At 33.1% G+C, this 16,425-nt stretch overlaps 1 pseudogene; it reads left to right on the top strand.

The window, feature by feature from the left end:
• The first annotated feature begins 3,507 nt into the window (after nucleotides 1-3,507).
• On the top strand, nucleotides 3,508-16,164 carry LOC129876868 (laccase-7-like; annotated as a pseudogene).
• Nucleotides 16,165-16,425: the final 261 nt, after the last annotated feature.

The following is a 16,425-nucleotide window of genomic DNA, read 5'->3' as shown; positions in this document are numbered from 1 at the left end:
GTTACTAATAAAAAATGGCAGTCCGGTGCACTAAGGCTCTCGCTATGCGCAGTGTCCAGGGAAGGGCCTGACCACAAGGGTCTATTGTACGCAGTCTTACCTTGCATTTCTGTCAGAAGTTGTTTGTATGTTACTAATAGAATAGTTAAAATAATAATTCAAATTGGACAATCAATCTGACAAGTCTCTGTGGGTACTATATCTTGACTTACATTTTATATTACTTCTATGAACATGTGCAATTACGTGTGCGTTGGGACACAATAAATTTTTAGTGTCATAGCCAGAGACTTGAGAAATATTGATACACTAGTTTTGATTACTATTACACTATTCAGGTATAACTTACTTTCTTGTTTTTGATGAATCACAAGTTATACATTGGTGTATTCCCAATACTAGGAGTCAGCCATCTCTTGACCTTTTTTGATCCATAAATCGCAAGGACTTTTTACACAAAAGATAATAAATGGCAGAGCACAACAAGAACCTCAACCCAATTGACATAAAAGATTGTCAACTTGTGCTTGTTGAGAATTCAAAAACACCATACATTTTTATGTTGAATTTTTCTACGCCTAACCTAAAGAACACTTCAAAAGGAATTGTAAACTCAGCCATCACAAGAAACTTGAGCTGAAATAAGAAACAATGCGACTTGTACAGTACTTGTGTCAGTATTAGAATAAACCTCATGAAAACTCACATAAGCACTTAGCAGAGTTTGTCGATCTGAGCGAGAACTTTCATTATCAGAATGTCTTAGATGAGTATGTAAAATTCATTATTGTTCTTCTTGTTGATTGGGGAAGCCAAGCAATGGTTGAAGAATGAACCTGCAGGATCCATAATCTCATGGGATATTTTTGTCAAAAAAAAATTCAACAGATTATTTTTCATATTATAAATAACATTACAGATTATCGGGCATACTTTTATAGTAGCGTTGAGGCCACAATCCAAGTCACTTCTAGATGCTACCGCTTAAGGAATTTTTTTGTCAAATAGCTATGAAGAGATTGAGGCGCTACTTATTTGACGTACTCAAATTATAAATATTATCATGAGTAAGACGAGTGTTTCCACTCGAAAAACCCTAGGGTTTTTGAAGTTAGATGATGTTTCTTTCAGCCCTTCGGCCCAACATTGGTCAACTTGTCACTGTAGTTAAATAGTTGGTAACCTCTCAGATTGCAAGCTAGTTACAATAGGTTCAAAAAGTGCAATTGATTCCTATATCTTGTGAGATGTGTTAGAAAAATCTCAAGGTAGCTGTTATAATCAGGATTAAAGAAACTACTCAAATTTCTCTTACGGTGGAAATCAAAATGCTCTTATCAGATGGGACAACTAGCCACCACACAATATGCTAGACCGTCGGATGCATTGCCAAGGAATACAAAGAATTCAAAATAGGTGATGACAATTATACTTAAGAACAGAAGATAGTTGGCCAAAATTCTTCCTAAAAGAGAATACAAGAGGAAAGTGTAGAAAGAATTGCCAAAAGCAGAGGCCAAAAGGAGAAAGATAGTTATTTTGAAGGAGCGTAAGCCTCTACCCCCTTCCCGTGGAGACTCATTCCTATGCTACCTCCTACACTAGAGTTTGAACCAAAATTTATATGAGAGGAGAAAATGGAGAATAAAGAAATTGTTGTTGAAAGACCCCCCTCATTTCCTCAAAGACTGCAGAAGAACAACCACACTTATTGATAAGGAGTGCAATTGCGGGTCTTGAGCAAGATTCCCCAAAAGCTTAAGGACCCTGAGAGCTTTATTCTCTCCATAAATAAACAAACTTTGTATGTTTTCGGAGCAAGTATCAATCTGATGACTCTATCTATGTGTTTAAGACACTCAATTTGGGGGAGCCAAAACCTACCACTATCAATTTGCAGTTGGCTGATCAATCAGGTGTTACTCTAGAGGGTGTAATTTAAGATGTGCTCATCAAAATTGGTAAGTTTGTGATTTCTAATAATTTTATTATTCTCAATTTTGAAGCAGATTACAAGGTACCCGTCATATTAAGGCACCCATTTTTAACCACTGGTTGAACGATTATTGATGTAAGAAAAAGTACAAAGGCGATGCGGGAATATGATGAGAAGCTTATATTTAATGTGTACAAAATGCTCTCCCCCTCCCCCTACACACTCTAAGAAATTTGTGCATGATCACAAAAGTGACAAAAATAGGTGTGGGGTCGAAGAGAGTGAGCCTGCTGAATCTAATGCCAATGGAGCAAATATTGAATCGTTGAAGATCGTCACTTACAATCTACGAGGAGTAAAACAAAAAAGTGCTTAAGATGTGGCAAAAGCATGAGTACTCGTCACCCTCATCTCAACTATTCTATTTCATAATTTGGCTTAACAACTTAATCCCTATATAATTGTTGCAATTTTGGATGTCACCCTTGTTCTTATTATAGAACAGAATCATCGTACTCCACATCCATTCTTTGAACATTTTCAAAATGTTATTAAACACCCCAATAAGTCACTCCAAACCTACTCTACCAACACATTTTCAAAATTCCATTGAAATCTCATCTGGTCCGATTGCTCTTCCCTTGCCTATATTTCAATGAACATAATTAATGTAATCAAATAAAATACTACAATTCTAGGTCTAACCAACTTCATTTGAGTGAGACTCCAACCGTGCATGATTCTAATTGGTGAGATGGAACAGAGGCAATCTACTCCGACAGTTTGGGATATATATGTCTATATATTACAGAAAAAATTCAATGTTTAAACTTGAATTATTTTCAAATATTAAAATGTGTCATTCATTTATAAAAAAATATATCACATAATATAAGATTTCCCATGGGTCTTAATGTCTTATTCATTATACTTATTTGATGGCCAACTCAAACCGTTCTATAACAAACCGATCGTGCCCAACTAATCATCACCACATATTGCCGATCAATTTTTGTGAACATTTCTCATATTTGCCTTATATTAAACTAGTCTTTCACGTAATCGTGCGGGTGAATTGGCCAATAATTTGATATATAGAACATTAAATAAAGGGCGAAACTGGAATAAAGGTTACAGGTTCAGCCAAAATCATTAACTTTGGTCTAAATGCTTTATTTTTATTAAGAATTTCATTGAATATATACAAATTATTAATTTAGAATCCAGTAATTTAAAAAGATTAAAATCTCGAACCCATAAGTTTCAAATCCTGACTCCGCCTTTGGATTCACCATTTTCAAAGAGGTATTTTATATATATATATATATATATATATATATATATATATATATATATATATATTTAAAAAAAAAGGCAAGCTAAGAGAGAGAATAAAGGTATTGTCAATAAAAAAAAAAAAAATTCCACCTTGCGGCATTATCATGGCTTTCTTAGTATAATATTACAAGTCCATTAGAATTATATATAGATGGTCACTTATCTTCATTCTTGTTCATCATATTCTCTCTGTCTAAACTCATAATTGAGTTGTAATTTTCCTCTTTATGGCAATGGCGCATCCACAAGTTTTCTTGTTTGCATGTGCCATTGCTCTTCTTGCTTCTTCATCAATCTTTTCTGCTGAAGTTATTGAGCATTCTTTTCATGTATATAATTCTCCTCTCTTTTTTTCTCCCTATATATGTAAATTAGGTTCTCCTTTTTTCACTCTTATTGTGTCGAGAAAATAAACATGGAATTTACATAGAGGTGTAAAAAAGGCTGTGTTTATAAATAAATGAGTTATTAACCGTCCAACCGTTGTTTGAGCTGAAATGAGCTTAGAAACTGGTCATAACTCAACTAGTTCAATCATTATCAAGTTATCATTTCTTTCTTTATTTTTTATAATTGGTTTAAGTAGGTAATAATTTTCCTATATCGTTATTATGATTATATATAACATATCAAATAAAAGAGTTTTTTTTTTGAAAAAATATTTTAACCAAGGTAAATGTTTTGTCAATACTTCCCAATTTTGAGCTAGGGTCCACTGGTAACAACCTCTCCTTCGCAAGGGTAAATGTAAGGTCTGAATATATCCTATCATCTTAGGATTCTAATTGTGGGATTCTAATTTATATTGTAACACAAAGTATGTTATTGTTGTTGTTGTAAATGTTTTGTGAATAATAAGTTTATGCATTTGGTTGGTGTAGGTAACAAAACCATACTATAAACATGTTATGCGGTAGACAAGTTATAATTGCAGTAAATGGAAGTCTGCCTGGTCCAACTCTACATGTACGAGAGGGCGACACCCTTATTGTTCATGTCTTCAATAAATTACCATACGATCTCACTATTCATTTGTATGTTCTTCACATGAAATTAATTAAAGGATTTAACTTGTATACACTTATAGCGTATATATGTTTTATATTATCAATATTTAAATAATTATAACAACTTATATACATTGCTGGCGTACGGATCTTCAATCAAATCTCTCTTTCTTTTTTCCTACAAAATTTCATTTTCATCAGCTATTTTTGTTGGTCTCGTAATGTCTCAATCGTGAGAAGTAGTTTGTTATAATTATATATGTATAAGCAAGGACAAGTTGAACATTTGTATTAAGTTGTACTAATTATTGATCTTATTCATTGATACACGGTGATATTCTCAAAGTCAAATTAATCTTGATTTAATTTTGAAATTTTACAAACGTCATTTAAAATCATGTCAGTCACATCAATAATTTATACTCATTAAAGATTAAAGCAAAGAACGTAAAAGGAGCTAAACTTAAAAGGTACCATCTTGTCACATATGCATGGATCGACGTATTTTACTTTTAACACTTATTACAATATATGCATTATATAATAATGGAATGCTAAGATTTATGTTAATACGCAATGCAGACACGGGGTTTTTCAGCTATTGAGTGGATGGGCGGATGGCCCTGAGTTTGCGACCCAGTGTGCAATCCGACCCGGGAAAAGCTACACGTACAAGTTTAACCTAACGGGACAGGAAGGAACCTATGGTGGCACGCACATGTATGATGGCTACGAGCCACAATTCATGGTGCCCTCATCATCCGCCCTAAACGTGGTAGCTCTTACCCTTTCCCTAAACCTTATAGAGAAGTCCCTATCCTCTTAGGTACTAATCTTAATTAACCCTCATCGATCATCTTTTATTCCTCATTTCATCTTTCTAATTACATTATTAATTGTGACAAAAAAGAATTAGATAAAACACGTTAAAGCCTCGTATATATGCATGTCTTAAGTTGTTTTACCTGCTCATAGAGGCTTATTTAAAATTTGAACATTATGAGTTTGAATTTGAAATTCTATTTTTATTGACATGACTTGAAATCTATTGCACTATTTGTTATTACTTATGTGAATCTTTTAATATACCTATACTAAATAGAGCTAAAATTACTCGATTAGGATGAATCATAAGTTATACCCTAGATATGCTCCGCCTACGACAAGTTGCCACATGGAGAAAATTACACAAGCAAGTAATTTCGTGAATATTTTACGTGTATTAGTTTCGTACTGTAGGGATCCGCACACATTTTAGCCTAGCCCAATTGGATGGTCCATATAAGAATTTAATCAAGTAAATTAATCTGGGATCACTTTGGAAAATTAGAAATATATAGACACAAAGCATACCTCAATGTGATTGAAATCCAAATTTTCTTAATATGATCCATCATTTACTAATAAAAGAAGGAAATGGAAGTCTACCAATAGCAACAAAAAGTTCTTGCCATACGGGGGCATTGCAGAGTGTTTTATTGTTAAGCATAGTCATAATTTTTTCTAAACCTATCACTACTAAAAATAGTCCAAAAAGCTACAGAACAAAAAGCAACGGACAGCGTCGCAAATAAAATGCGACGGATAAAACGACGTTGTCCGTCGTTTTTATTTATTTTTTAAAAAAAATTAATAAGAGCGATGGATAGTGACGCCTAGTCCGTTGCTTATTTTGGCAGTTTTTTCCGCTAAAATTAAATATTATTTTTATATAAATATTTTATATATTTTATTAAAAAATAATTATTTATAAATTAAATATTATGACGCCGTCCATCGCAAATATTTTTTTTATATTTTTTTTAACTTAGCGACGGACAGGGTCGCTACGTCCGTCGCTATTGGTCAAAATATTTGGTCAACATATTTAAAATAGTGACGGACGTTGTCGCTTTGTCCGTCGCATTTTTGGTCAAAATGGCAGTCAAATATTTTTTAAAAAGCGACGGACTTAGAGACGGAACACAGAATATATTTTTTTCAGTTCTCTCTCTCTCTTTCTAAACTCTCTCTTCTCTCTCTCTTCTCTCTACAATTCCGCCGCTCCGCCTCCCACCGCCGTCCCCCCACCCCCGTCTCTGTCGTCAGTCACTACTCCGCCGCCATCTTGTGGTGCTTTAGGAGTATTATTCATTTTTAAGAGGTTAGGGCTTAAACCTAAAACTAAATTTTAATTTTTTTTATTTGTCATTTGTTAGTTAGTTAATTAGTTGATTACATTTAGTTTGTTGTAGTTCATTTGTATATTGGATTGTAAAATTAGTGAATGTAGTTATAGTTTTGATTTTAGGGCTTAAGTTAGATTTGGGTTGTTGAATTAGATTGTAAATTTTTTAATAATTTGTGATGTTAGTTAGTTAATTAGTTGATTACATTTAGTTTGTTGTAGTTCATTTGTATATTGGATTGTGAAATTAGTGAATGTAGTTATAGTTTTGATTGTAGGGCTTAAGTTAGATTTGAGTCTTTTGAATTAGATTGTAAATTGGATAGTAATTTGTGATGTTAGTTAGTTAATTAGTTTATGCCATTTAGTTTGTTGTAGTTTATTTGTATATTGGATTGTAAAATTAGTGAATGTAGTTATAGTTTTGATTTTAAGCTTTAAGTTAGATTTGAGTCTTTTGAATTAGATTGTAAATTGAATAGTAATTTGTGATTTAGTAGTTACTTAATTAGTTTATTCCATTTAGTTTGTTGGTTTGTTTGTATATTGGATTGTAACTTAGGAAGTTTTTAAGTTTGAAACTTAGAGAAAAATATTGGAACTTAATTAGAGGCTTGAGTTTTAGGACTTTAGAACTTATAATTAGAATAATTTAAATACTTGAATTTTAGGATACTTAGATTTAGAAGTTGAACTTAATTAGAACTTTGAAGTTAAATTTTTTGTTAACTTTAGAAATCTTGTTGAGGTTAAACTTCCTTTTGAACTAATTGAGCTAATGTTGAACTTTAGAATAACTTAGATACTTGAATATAGAAAATTTTGAAGTTTGAAACTTAGAAAAATATTGGAAATTGGATACTTGAATTATATATAGGACTTTAATTTAGAACTTATAATTAGAATAACTTAGATACTAATTAGAACTTTTTTAGGTTTGTATAAATTTTGAACTATTTAAACTTTATAGCTAATTTGAATAACTTAGATACTTGAATTTTAGGATATTTTAATTTAGAACTTCAACCTGAATGTCATGAGGTTTGAAACTTAATTTTTACTTGAATTAATTAGAATATAAACTTAATTATAAGTTGAATTAATTAGAAATTGAAATTAATTATAACTTGAATTAATTAGAACATGAAATTAATGATAACTTGAATTAATTAGAATATGAACTTAATTATAACTTGAATTAATTAGAATTTGAACTTAATTATAACTTGAATTAATTCGAACTTGAACTTAATTATAACTTGAATTAATTAGAACTTGAACTTAACTATAACTTGAATTAATTATTATATGAATTAAATAATTATAACTTCAATTAATTATAACTTGAATTAATTACAATTTGAATTAAGTAGAGCTTGAACTTAATTATTATATGAATTAATTAATTATAACTTGAACTGAATTATTATATGAATTAATTAATTATAACTTGAATTAATGACAGTTGTAGTCTTGATGAATTGTAGTCTTTATGAACTAATTAAGCTTGAATATATATAATTTTGTAGATGGATCATCGTTTGTGGATGTATAACATGCATTATGAAGTTGGTGATAGTTTGAAACCTGAATTTATTAACGGTGTAAGAAGTTTTATCGATCATGCAATGACACTTGATATTTTTAAGAGAAATGGATTGGTTAGGTGTCCTTGTCGTGAATGTAGGTGCTTGAAATTTTTTAATCCAGATATAGTTATGGTTCATTTGTATGGTAATGAATTTAAGCCTAGATATTTTGTATGGGTTAATCATGGAGAAATAGATGAATTGAATAATATATATTATAATCTGCTGCCCGTGGATGAATATAATATGATTGCACCACATGGTCAAATTAGGGTTGAACATGATAGGGTTCTACATGATAGAGTTCAACATTATACATTTCAACATGATAGAGTTCATGAAATGGTTAATGATGCATTCGGGGTTCAAGGTGGGATGGAACCCGAACAATATTTTGATGAAACTCCTAATGAAGAAGCAAGACGTTTCTATCAACATTTAGAAGAGGCTAGTCGTTCACTATGTGAAGGGAGTATGCATTCTGCTTTGTCAGTTGCAGTTAGGTTAATAAATATTAAATTAGATTAGAGTGTTCCTCATGCGGCTATGGACTCAATGGTTAATCTTTTGGGCGAACTGGTTAATCCTGAGTTTAACATACCTAAGAACTTCTATCAGGCAAAGAAATTGGTTTTCAAGTTAGGATTGTCTTATAATAGAATTCATTGTTGTGTTAATGGATGCATGTTGTTTTATAAGACTAATAGTGAATTAGAAAATTATAAGTTTTGTGGACAAGCTCGTTATAAAAGGACCCCTGCTGGAAAGATAGTCTCAATTAAGGCGATGCATTATTTACCTCTTATTCCCAGATTAAAGAGATGGTATGCATCGATGAGGTGTGCCCCACATATGAGATGGCACCGTGAATATAGAAAGCCATCGGGTGTCTTGTCACATCCATCTGATGGAGAAGCATGGAAATATTTTGATAACATGTATCCTGATTTTGCTAGTGAACCAAGAAATGTACGATTGGGGTTGTGTGCAGATGGCTTCACACCATTCTCTAATATTGTCTCACCTTATTCTTGCTGGCCTGTATTTCTTACCCCGTACAACCTTCCTCTTGAAATGTGCATGACAAGTTCATATATCTTTCTAAGTTGTGTTATTCCAGGTCCTCGCAATCCTAAAAGTTTGATTGATGTCTATCTACAACTATTGATAGATAAGCTTAAACAATTGTAGTTTGAAGGAGTAGTGACTTACGATATATCAACTATGCAGAATTTTGTTATGCGTGCTGTTTTAATGTGGAATATTAATGATTTTCCTACATACGGAATGTTGTCTGGTTGGATGATTGCTAGAAAGCTTGCTTGTCCTCATTGCATGGAACATAGTAAGGCATTCACCTTAAAGCATGGCAGAAAAAAATCATGGTTTGATTGTCATCGTCAGTTCTTGCCAATGAACCATGAGTTTAGAAAGATGAAACATGCATTCAAAAAAAGGGTTGAAAATGACCCTCCACCTCCATCACTGACAGGACATCAAATTTGGGAGAGAGTTTCTCAATTGCCTAAAGTTACAAAAACTCCACCATCTAGACTTCCTAGATATGGTGTTGAACATAATTGGACCAAACAAAGCATATTATGAGAGTTGTTGTATTGGAAAGATAATCTTCTACGACATAATCTTGATGTGATGCACATTGAGAAAAATTATTTTGATAATTTGTTTAACACAGTGATGGATGTTAAGGGCAAAACAAAAGACAACACAAGAGCTAGAATGGACTTACAGAAATATTGTAGGAGAAAAAAGTTGTGGTTGCAAGAACTACAAAATGGTAAAACTGTCAAGCCTAAAGCCAGTTATTCATTCACATTGGATGAGAAACGTGACATATGTGAGTGGATTAAAAAATTGAGAATGTTAGAGGAATATGCTTAGAATTTGGGTAAGCGGACAGATCTAAATGAAGAAAAGTTGATAGGTATGAAAAACCATGATTGTCATGTATTCATGGAAACATTGATTCCTATCGCTTTTAGCCATTTACCTGACAGGATATGGAATCCAATCATAGAGGTAAGTCTTTTCTTTAGAGATTTATGTTCTGAAAAGTTGTTGGAAAGTAGTTTAGACAGGATAGAGGAAAATATTATTGTTATTACTACAAAGCTAGAGAAGATTTTTTCATGTGGTTTTTTTGATGTGATGGAGCATCTTCCTATTCATCTTGTAAAAGAAGTCCGCCTTGAAGGTACAGTTCAAACAAGGTGGATGTATCCATTTGAGAGGTAATGATTTTCTTATATAAGTAATTAATTTATTCTTCTTATATATACTATAATTATTCATTAACATATATTTAGAAAAATTGAAAGTTGCAAACAAACAATTAAACAGAGAGGAAAAATTGAAGGCTCAATTATTCAAGTTCATATTACGAGAGAAACTAGTGATTTTTATTCCTATTACTTTGGGGATGAAGTTCCATGCAGGAGAAATAGGTCTAATCACAATGATGAAGGTGATAGTGATCCGATATATCCATCGATTTCAATTTTTAATCACTGTGGTCGAGGATCTAACAACATGGAAGACGAAGCTTCACTAACATGGAAAGACAATCAGTTGTGACCCATGTTCTGCTTAATTGTCTAGAAATTCAGCCATATCTTAAGTAAGTGTGAAATTAAATTATCAAATTACATAGTAATAAGTGATTACTAACTATCAAAATTGTACATATCAATATCAGCTCGTTCATAATCACATAGAGCAATGAAGCCATATATACGAAGTTTTCCAAATGGCTAAAGGATTATGTAAGTGTGAAAGCTTATATTGAATCAATAGGTATAATGTTTTCACTTTATAGTAAATTGTATTATTTTGAAATTAATTTGTAGGTTTATGATGAATACTCAAGTGTCGAACATTTGACATTTGTGAGAGAGATCGCACTCGAGCCTGCATCTCATATTCATACAATGAATAAATATTGTGTGAATGGTTTTAAGTTTTAAACTGAAGAAGTTTCTATGCACAAGAAAACCAATAATAGCGGTGTGTGCATTCAAGGTGATGTCGATGGTAATGGCCAAATTGTAGAATATTATGGTGTCATTCAAGAGATTATTGAAGTAAGATATTCAGGTTGGCCTAAAAAAAGATAGTATTGTTTTGATGAAAGTGGTTTGACTCATCACACAGAGGCACAAGGGTGGACCAACAGCATAATATAATTGAAGTTAAGCACACCAGACAATACGGAAGTTATGATCCTTTTATCATTGCCCAAAATGCTAAGCAAGTCTATTACGCTCCATATCCATTGCGTAGAGATAAGACTGATTGGTGGGTTGTTATTAAGACAAAGCATGTGGAAAGAATTGAAATTGAGAATGTATTATATGTGGCGTACCAAAATTATGTTGCACTTGTTCAACGACAAGTTGATGTTGAGTTGGAAACCACACTAGAACATCCTCAACACATAGTAGAAGAGGTTTCTGATGATGAACTTATAATGCCAAATGTTGAGGAAGAAGTAAACGAGAAATATGAATTATTTGAGTGGGAGGAATGGATTGGCAATGAATATGAAACAACTGAGGAGGAGTATTGGAAAGATGACGAAAATGAAATAAGTGAGGAGGAATAGAGTGGTAGATTATCACTAGTATGTAAGTTATTTATTTTCCTAACCCTAAATTTATTTAATTTATGTTTTTATATATTGTATTGTTACTCTACATGCAGATGTCATCTAGTGAAGGTGATAGATTCCGGGATCATCTTGGTGTTAGCCATTCTGGTAGAAGTAAAAAGAAGTGTAGGAGACCTGTTGATCCTGAGGATATCTCAGGATATATTTCTTCAGCGTCGGAGATGCAGCACCACCGAGCTAGTCCTGCACATATTCATGTTGTGCCTTTTGGGACAATAGATCCTTTAGTTTACAATAGTCAGTTCCGCCGACCACGCGGCACTTCTTCTTCTTCACAGGTCAGATATACTTCATATGATCAGACCTACCAGCTACCCACAGAGGTTATTGCTCGACCCCCGAGAGTATCATCTTCTTCTACTCTATCTCTCGGATCTCAGTCTCCCCACATATCTACTCTGAGACTTAGAGATTCTAGTGTAGAGACTGACACTCCTACAGCATCACCTACACCTTTTTCTGCTGCTAGAATAGAGGCAGTACATGATGTGTCTGGGTTAGCTTCTGGAAAGAGAGATAGACTTGGGAGAGTCATGATTGAGCCTAATAGATCCTCGTAAGTTTAATATTTTATTTATTTATTTTTGCTACATTAATAACTTATTGATGATATAATTACATGTTTATTATGTGTCTTGCAGGTAGCATCCTTCGAAGGAGGCTGCTAGGGCTCTTTAGGAGAGTGTTAGGAAGCTATATTCTGAGCCCTATCACTCTTGGCGGGAGATTCCAAACAGTATTCGTCAGGCAATGTTTAATGAATTCAAGATATATATATGTTTAAATCTATTTTTTAAAGTTACGTTTAATATTTTTACTATACTTTACTTAACTAATTATTTAACGTTATTCATTTTTTCAGACTTTATATACCTAGGAGCCAAGTTACAATATGGTCATTGCGACCACTTTTGAAAGAAAACGTGCGCCAGACTGTCTAGCTGGCTAAAGAAAGCTAGGGATGATCGGGCACCTTCGAGTTGGATGTTACCTCATATATTTGAAGAATTATGCTGGTATTGAGATACCGAAGAATTCAAGACTTGGTCCGATCAAGAAAAAAAAGCAAGAGTCAGCCTAAAGGGTGGCTCGTTGCACACCAGAGGTGCAAAGAGTGTTGGTACGATTCAGAGGGAGATGGTAAATTTTTTAAATTTTAATTTTAAATTCATTTTCTGAATCAAAATATTATTTCATTAATTGTATTTTTATTTATATGAAAAAGAATTGGGACGCACTCCCTATAGTCATGAAGTCTTTAAAAAGACTAATGTGAAGAAAAAGACTAATGAGTCAGATCCGGATGGGTGGGTGGAGGAAAGGGTCGAACGGACTTATGTAAGTTATTTAAGATATAATATAATATATTTTGATTATAAGTTTTATTTTTAATATATATATATATATATATATATATATATATATATATATTGATTATAACTTTTATTTTCTAATATGCAGCAAGATTATGAGCGGCATGTACGTGAGATGGAGATTCGGTTCATCTAACGCCTGAACAGTCCACTCAAATTTGGACAGAAAAAGTGGTTGGAGGCAGCCACAAGAGCCGAATATATGGAATGAGCTTTAGGAATAATGTACGACGACTACAATCAAGTTTAGAAGGTATTTGATCGTTGCATCAAGCCGAGGCCATTGACGAGGTTCAGATAGCTGCAATATCTCAGCAAATTGCAAAACTTACACGCGCATTGGCAGAATAAGAGAAAAGAAGGATCGAGGATCAAAAAAGTATGAATGAACAAGTTGAGCAAATTAAAGAAAAAGTATTCAACCTCGTCCGTCAGCCTCCGCCCCGTTATTCAAGAGGGTCCACTCCGGATGATTCCGACAATAGTGATGAATATATAGCAAATAGTCCTTACGGTTCCCTATGTTAGTTTATGAATATTTTGAATTTTTTTGTTAACTTTGAAACACTTTAAATCATTCTAAATTATGATTTTATTCATTTTAAGTGTTTAATTATGTTTGTTATTATATATTTTGCGGATTTTGTTTGTTGTTATTTGTGTTTGAATGGGCTGAATTGAATACAATTGAATTGAATTTTGATTGCAGGTGGACAGTAAAAACTGCAGGTTTCTGCTGTCAAAAGTGTTGCAGAAAAGCGACGGACAGGATCCTTTAGTCCGTCGCTTTTCTGTTTTTTTTTATAATTTTCCAGAAAAAACGACGGACTAAAGACCCTATCTGTCTCTTTTCTGCAAAATTTTAAGAAGAGCAGTATAAACAAAGAGACGGACGGAGACTAAAAGTCTGTCGCTTTTTATTAAAAAATTTCTTTTTAAAAAAAAATAAAAACACAAGTCCGTCGTTTTGTTTTATATATATTTTTTTAATTAAAAAATTTAAGGGCGACCCAGTCCATCGCTTTTAACGGCCCTTTCCGTCGCTATTTCAAAAGCGTCGAGCAAAAAAGGACGAAAGTGACTGTGTCGCTTTTCCGTCGAGTTTGACCAAAAAAGCGACGCAGTCCGTCGCTTTTTTGCGTCATTTTTTAACAGTTTTTTAGTAGTGTATGACTCAAAGCAAAGTCAAAATTCATAAGACGTATGAGTTTTTGTTTAAACTTCCCTATATTTTTCGTATTCCAATTAAGAATATTATTGATGTATTGTGCTTGTAGGAGAATGGTGGAATGCCAATGTTGTTGATGTGGAGAATGAAGGGCTAACTACTGGTGCTACACCAAATAAGTCAAATGCATATACCATTAATGGCCAGCCAGGCGATTTTTACCCTTGCTCTTCTAATAGTAAGAAATAATTTCCTACTTTACACAATTTTTATTTATTTATTCATCTACTTATCTGTGGCTGACTTAAGTTTGTTATTTGTCATTTCCATTAAAACATACAAGCTAAAGGTAAAACAAGGAAAAACAAGGAAAAACTTATCTCCTTCGCATCATCAATGCTACACTCAATAACTAATTAATTTTCAAGATCACAAATCATTATATGAAAGTCGTCGCAGTAGATGCTGCCTACACCAACCTGTACATCACTAATACAGTTGTTGTGGCACCTGGCCAGACGACTGATGTACTCCTGACAGCCAACCAAGCGCCTGCAACATATTACATGGCTGTGAATCCCTATGTTAGCGTGGCCGAGGTACCATTTGACAACACTACTACCACCGGAATTATAGTCTATGAAGGTAGACAATGTATTTTTTTTTTGAATGATCAACATATTTAACATGTTATAGTAGGTTAGTTACTATTTTATAACCAAAAGAAATGTGTGGGTCATTATCTAATATATAACTTGATTGTGTAGATAACATTTTCGTATATTATCACGTTCAGTGTATAAAACATAAACTCTTTGAATAATTTCTAATCATCTATAAAAAAAAAATTGTATGAAGATGCAAAACCATCAACTCCAAAAATGCCAACCCTACCAGCCTTCAATGACACACCAACAGTCCACAAATTCTTCACCAATTTGACTGGGCTTGTAACTGGGCCATTTTGGACTCCTCCCCCACGCCAAGTGGATGAGCACATGTTTATTACTATTGGGTTGGGCCTAGTTGCTTGTGGAAGAGCAGGAAATGCAACATGTGCAGGCCCAAATGGGCAAAGATTTGGTGCAAGCATGAACAATGCATCCTTCCAATTACCCACTAAGATGTCAATGTTAGAGGCATTTTTCAATAATGTCAAAGGAATTTACACTACTGATTTTCCAGACCAACCACCATTGAAGTTTGACTATACAAATCCTAATAATAGCTTTAATCCTGCAATTATAATGACTACAAAGTCCACAAAGGTGAAGAAACTCAAGTACAATGCTTCTGTTGAAATTGTGATGCAAAAAACTGCTTTGATTGGGGTAGAAAATCATCCAATTCATTTGCATGGATTTAATTTCCATGTCTTGGCTCAAGGCTTTGGCAATTACAACCCCGCAATTGACCAAAAGAAATTTAACCTTTTTAATCCACAAGAGCGTAACACTATAGCTATCCCAGTTCGCGGATGGGCCGTTGTTAGATTTCGAGCTAACAATCCAGACAATCATATACTTCCAACCACTTATTCTATCGTTTCAATTTATGTAGCACATTTTCAATTATAATACTTTTTCTGTTCATTTTTATCAGTCATATTTGAACTAACTGGCCTAATAAGAAAAATATGATTTATATAAGAATAGATAAATAACATTGTATCATTTTGGTGAAGATTGACTCTTTCTTTTTTCCTTTCTTAAAACTAATTATTTGGCTTAAATTAACAGGTGTATAGTTGATGCATTGTCATTTAGACGTGCATTTGCCTTGGGTATTAGCAACAGCTTTTGTTGTCGAGAATGGGCCAACACCATCAACTAAGCTACATCCACCACCACCAAATCTTCCAAAATGCTAGTCTCTATGATAGTGGTTTTCTTGTCCTTTTTTTTGGCGGGGAGGAGGGGGGGGGGGGAGTAGCTTATTATATTTATTATTATTTATTTATTCTTTTGCATAATTCAAAAATAAGTTTCTGTTCAATCTTGTTTTTGCCTATAATTGTACTTAAGAGTCGGATCATTTACCTTTGCCTCATTCCAACACAGTAAGGGTTGTATTTAGCTATGTCATTAATTAAAACTATTTTGATTGTATTGAATCACTATTGTTTAAAGAATACTTTGATGATGAAGCTATATTTCTAT

This window comes from Solanum dulcamara, chromosome 2 (assembly GCF_947179165.1).
Source record: "Solanum dulcamara chromosome 2, daSolDulc1.2, whole genome shotgun sequence".
Lineage (NCBI taxonomy): Eukaryota > Viridiplantae > Streptophyta > Magnoliopsida > Solanales > Solanaceae > Solanum > Solanum dulcamara.
This window is presented reverse-complemented; position numbering and strand designations above follow the sequence as displayed.